The sequence below is a fragment of the Nelumbo lutea genome, chromosome 4 (assembly GCF_056320005.1).
Source record: "Nelumbo lutea isolate HS-2025 chromosome 4, American lotus-T2T, whole genome shotgun sequence".
Classification (NCBI taxonomy): domain Eukaryota; kingdom Viridiplantae; phylum Streptophyta; class Magnoliopsida; order Proteales; family Nelumbonaceae; genus Nelumbo; species Nelumbo lutea.
In genome coordinates, this window is record NC_142687.1 from 43,909,308 (window position 1) to 43,915,307 (window position 6,000).

The window sequence follows — 6,000 nt, forward strand, 5'->3', positions numbered from 1 at the left end:
GCTTTTAATTCGCAATCACAACAAGAATGCTAACATAATTAAGCATCAGAGCAATCTCCCCGGGTCATCCACCCTGGTCTCTCTGATCTCTGTTTTACAATTTGATCCAGCTTGTCACGCGAACAATGTCCAAGGGAGCTTTCAGATCGTGCATCATGAGGTGGGCCCAAGGTTCCTAATTCTATATTTGTGATTGTTGGTGTAATACATCTCATTTTCTGAATTAGAGATAACTCAAAGGCTTGGGTGAATGAATGGGACCAGTGATTGAACCGGTTACAGTTCCTTCTATTCCAAAAAATTAATCAGACTGTTTTGAGATTTTACAATTTTTTTATGGTGGAAAAACAGTTAAAAATGCCAAAGATTATATAATAATAAATAACTTTGTCAAATGCTTTTGGACAAGGACCTTATCATTCTCTCCTTTTCAATTTCTAGTAGTTTAAGAAAATTAAAGCTAAAATGGGAGAATTTTAACTTGAATTCTATATGGTTCATAGATTTATCCATCTAAATAGATCAAAGTCTACCATTGGATGGGTTCCCCAAGAGATCATCCCGGAAATTTCAAATGTAATGATTTATTGGAACTGAATTGGAGAACCCAGGGTGATTCCACCGCCGGTTTAATAGGCCTCCAAATACCCAATACCGCTACCCTCACTTTCATTCAAGAGTTCAAATCTTAAAAAGCCATTTGCCGCGCACTAATGGAGCCTGAAGAGTAGATCAATGAAGTCAGCAAAATATTGGCGAGAGTCATAGACCTTTTAATAGGCCTCATAAGATAAATGTAATGAAAATCAAAATGGTTAGAATATTGTGATCACCTTTTGAATATTTAACCACTATTTTTTGGATTGCAATCAATTATTTCTCTGAAAACAATTATTTTTCCATTCTGCATCTGAATACATCAAAATTTTCAGTTCCAATACATCATTACTTTTGAAATTTCCGGGATGATCTCTTCGGTAACCCATCCAATGGTGGAATGGTGGACTTTGATCCATTTAAATGGATAAATCTATGAACCATTTAAATACTTCAGAAAAAAAATTAACGTCATTCTCAGGGACAATGGGTCAAACAATACGGGAGCATTAAGTACAGAAAATAATTCGAAGAATTATAGGCATTTGATTGAACATTATCCATTGACATTTAACAACATGTAGATCCTACCCAGGCAAAACAGAAACTTCAGTAAAATCTTTCGTCCATCTCTACGCTTTGAATTCGCAGATTGCTTTCACCAAACTTCTGGAGTGAGTCGTTGTAGAGGGAATCGACGAAGATCTAGCGAGTGACTTTCACCTCCAATGGATATACTAGTCTCCGATATGTTCTTCGACTTTGGAGGTGAAGACACCCGCAAGACTATCATCGATGCACATCGAAAAGATTAACAGTAATACGCTGACGCCGATGATTCTTCTTGGACGAGGGAAGAGAGGGTAGAGGAGAGAGAAAGAAGGGACTGATGAGAAGGAAGCTTCTGTATTTGTGTATGTTGTCAGGCTCACTGAAATCGCCCGCCGGTGGTCGCTTGCTCCTGAGCTAGTGCTGGGTGAAAATGAAATGGGGATATGTTAAAAATGAAAGAGGGGGGTTTCAATCGGGTTTTTGTTTCAGAAGGTGCGTTCAACTGGCTGAAAATGAAAACGAAATGAAGTTGAACCGGGCTAACTTACGTTAACATGACTTTTAACATAACGGATCTGTTAGACTGATAGAGGATGACGTGCGCACCTCTCATCGGAGGATTCACGCACCCCGTGAACCCAGGGGTCCACTGAATCTAAACTCGAGATTTCCATGCATATAGAATGGTTTAGTGTTTTTGCTTGTGCATACTTGTAGGCCCCTCCCCAGTGAATGACGTCGGCCATCTTTCTTCTTAATCCGGGCACCATGCGACCCACCATTCCTTCTTTATAAGTGTTACCACAACAATAATCCTCATGAACTTGTTGCCTTCTACCTTTCTTTACCTTGTCGTGAGTAAGCTTGGATCAATGGATCCGATTTGGTCCAATATATAAAATCCAATCTAATCTTAATTCAATAGTGGTTGGATCCAAGATGTATTCAATCCAAAGTGAAATCCAAATCTAGATACGCCTAAAGGCTTGTCATTAGGGGTGTTAATGGTATTTTTGAATTCGAGATTTGATATTGAATTCAGATAATTTGAATATCTAATCGGTTAAATTCAGATTTTCTATATCAAGTAGTTAATCGGATTAAAATTCAGATATGACCTTATTCGATTTGATAAATATCCGAATTCTATCAATTATTAATTCTTACACTTAAATATATAAAATATTTAAGTGTTTTATATAATTTATATATAATAATTAAATTATATAAATAATTTATATATTTATATACTTTATATAAATAAAATATTCATTAATTACCTAAAATAATTAATTGCTCGAATTCAAATCAAATGAAATATTGTAATACTTAATTGAATTCAAATTTGAATATTAATTTTCATTATTTGTTGGATATCAAATTTTCTAATCATATTCGAATTAGGATATTCCCTTATTCGATTTGAATTTGATTCGTTTACACCCCTACTTGTCATTCATTGATCATTACCTCTCTCTCTTTCTCTCTCTCTCTCTCTCTCTCTCCTTTTTATCTCTCCTAAATTCTCTCCCTTATTTTTTTTCCAAAATTCTTCTCTTCTCATTATTGCCATGTATGGCATTAATGTTGATGCCCTAGAAAACAGTGCCTCATAGGCACCACATTAGGATAAAAATGGTGTGACGTTTGGTTCTGTTTTTCCAAAAAAATCCTTGCCCTAGACCATGCCTTGGGAATCGAGAAAGCGTGGTTTGAGACAACGTCAAATTTAGTGTTTTCTCCTTTTTGGAATTGTTGCTGCCAATGGTACAATGACGTGGCACCAATGTGGTATCATCTGAAGCATTGGATAATGTAGACTAATGCTGAAAACGGTTATACAACATTGGTACCAAATAAAACCAATGATGTTTCCCTAAAAAATATCCTATGTGGTAGCATCAATGCCAAACAAAAAATGAGCCCTTTTCTGAGAAAACAGTGCAGCAGACCCTCATCCATACAACACCGTTTTCTAAAAATGGCTTTGAAGCAACGATATTGATGCCAAACACCTACTATGTCTTTCTCTCTATGCAAATTTCTTTTTCTTATTGGGATTTTTTTCTTTGATGAAAGGAGCTATCGAATTGTTATTGGTTAATTCAAACCAATCAAAATAAGTAGTAATAGCTTTTGGTCTAGTCCTGAGTGTGTTTCAATAAGTCTTTCTTTACTTTAGGAAATGCCTTTCCTTATGCTTAAACCATAGCAAGTACACCAATTGCTACCCAACTTTGCTTTTTGTACCTATAGTCTTAAGCTAGAATCCCGTTCAAAAAAATTTTGGGCCTTTACTAAACTAAAGGGGATTTTTATAGTTCAGTCCACTCCTAGGGTGGAGCTAAGGTTAGGGAAAAGTAAGGGAAAGACGGGAACTTATACAAGGTTTGTAACAGTTTTCCTACCTTTCCGTGCAATTTTAAAAAAGGGTAAATGACATTAATACCCTGTACTTTGGGCCTAGTATAAATTTGTCCCCAAACTTCAAAATGTCTCAATCAACTACCTAAGCTTCTGAAATGTGCCAACTAAGTACCTTGGATTTACATTATGGTTAGTCTCTCTCTCTCCCCCCTGGAGATTCCAATTTCCAAAGATAAATTTTCATCATCATCTTCAGGTATTGGAATTTTTGAAAGCATGGAGATAATGGAATTCTTGAAAGCATGGAGATAATGGATAACTATGCCGATCCATAGTTTTCGTTCAAGGTTCTAATGGAGGAATGGATTGGTGTTAGTGCAAACTTTCTCGGAGACATGGTCATTTGATCTAATTTCGCACTCAATGAGCTTGATTTTTCCCTCTTGACTCTTGTCGTTAGATTAATAGCAAGCTTCATTCTCTTGTACCTTTTAGCCTCAACAGTGGCTACGCTATTGTTGAATCTTCCTCTGATCTTCACAAGCTGTCCAAAGAGCCATGTGTTTGAATCAAGAGCATATAATGTTCTTAAGGTTGCGTTTGGAAATGATGCAAATGGAGTGTAAATCTCAATTCAGGGTAAATTTGCACTCTGGTTCATTTTTGCCTGTATTCAGCAACATTACATTTATGCATTGACAAATGACAGACTAGTGCATATTTACATTGATAATAAGATGTAAAAGTACATCAATAAGAAAAAAGTAAATTTGCATTCAAGTGAGTTTTTGATATATATATATATATATATATGCTTTATTGAAATTCATATTTGCATCCATTACAGCTAAAAGTCAGTTTGGTAAGAAGGTAAATTTGTCAGTGGAAAACTAACCCAACTTTGCAATTTATATGAACCATTTTACACTCTACATATTTGCATTTACACTATTATTTTTATAATTTCCAAATGCAGCCTAATGGGTTTAGGATTGTGCATAAAGGAACTCTGTTTGCTGCAGAGCTTATGGGCTCTATGATTTCAAATGGGTTGATTAAACGATGTGGAAGAATATGGACCCCAATTTTGAGATGCCAAATAAGTCTCCGCCCCTAGAGCTTATGGGCTCTAGGGGGTGTTCGTTTTTGGTATTTTGAGAGGGGATTTTGCTTCCCATTGACCAAGAAATCCATGTCCTTTTTTCAGATTTATGTGAGGATCAGGAAGAATTTATTTTCCTCGATATCACTTACCCGCTACCCATCTCCCGGCGGATAAATAACTTTTCCACCTAGAGTGAAAGTTGCCAACACTGACAAAATTACCCATTTTAATAATAGATTTTTATGGTTAAAATGGTCATTGACTTATTTACCTAGGAAATAAAAGAGCATGGATAAATGCACTTACCTGGATAAGTATTTCTTAGGAACCGATCAGACCACTTATACCCATGTAAGTAACTTACTAAAAAGCAAATGGGACTTTATTGTGCAATTCATATGGGGCAGAGTAGTTACCTCTTAGTTAATTTCTGTTGGAGAATGGACTGCCATCTTTGGAATTTAAGGCCTAAGTGGTGATTCTAAGGTGTTTAAATAGCGTTCTGGGAGGTGCTTCATTTGTGATCTTGGCGAGGTCGACGGGATCACAAAAAGTTGAAGAGGGGAAGGTTGCAGTTTCCATAGATTTATAGAGCATGCAGTCTATGTCTAAGTAATTTGGTTTGTCTTCTTTCTTTTGTTAACTTTCAAGAAAATGAGAGCAAATGCATGTAGAGTTGGTTTTCATTAAAAGATGTGTAATTTTCTAATTATTGTTCACCATTTCTCTAGGAAACCATGAAGAAAAGAACTAATCAAATAGTTATTATAGAAAATCATTGAGCACTCTCACCAACAGTTGTACAGTTGCAGTGTTGAAGGTGGTGGAGAATCCTTGTAAACTACGTACTTCCACCGGTGATGAACATTTTTTTCATGGCATCACCGATGAGAACACTGCTCAGTTGCTAGTAGACCCGTTCATGGGTTACTCTCATTAACAGAAATATGTTAGGCCTGAGCCCGAGCCCGGCCCTAATAAAAAGCCCGAAGCCTGAGCCCGAGCCTGAAGCCCAACCTAATAAAAAAAATTAAAAATTTTTTCCATTCAATAATCAATATAAATCAGAATTTATTTACATTAAAAAATATATAAATTCAAAATTTATTTATATTAAATATATATATATATATATATATATATATATATATATATATATATATATATAAAGAAGGGAAAGAGGATGTGGAGAAGAAGAATTCGGTTGAAAAAAGAAGGGAAGGGGGTGAAAAAAAGAGGGGTATTCAATTAGGGTTTTTAGGTTTATTTATAGGTTGGGCCGGGCCGGGCTCGGGCCGGACTATTTTGGAAAATCCCAAGCCCGGCTCAAATTTATTGCGGGTCGGGCTTTTTGGCCCGAGGTTAAGCCTGCAGGCCTA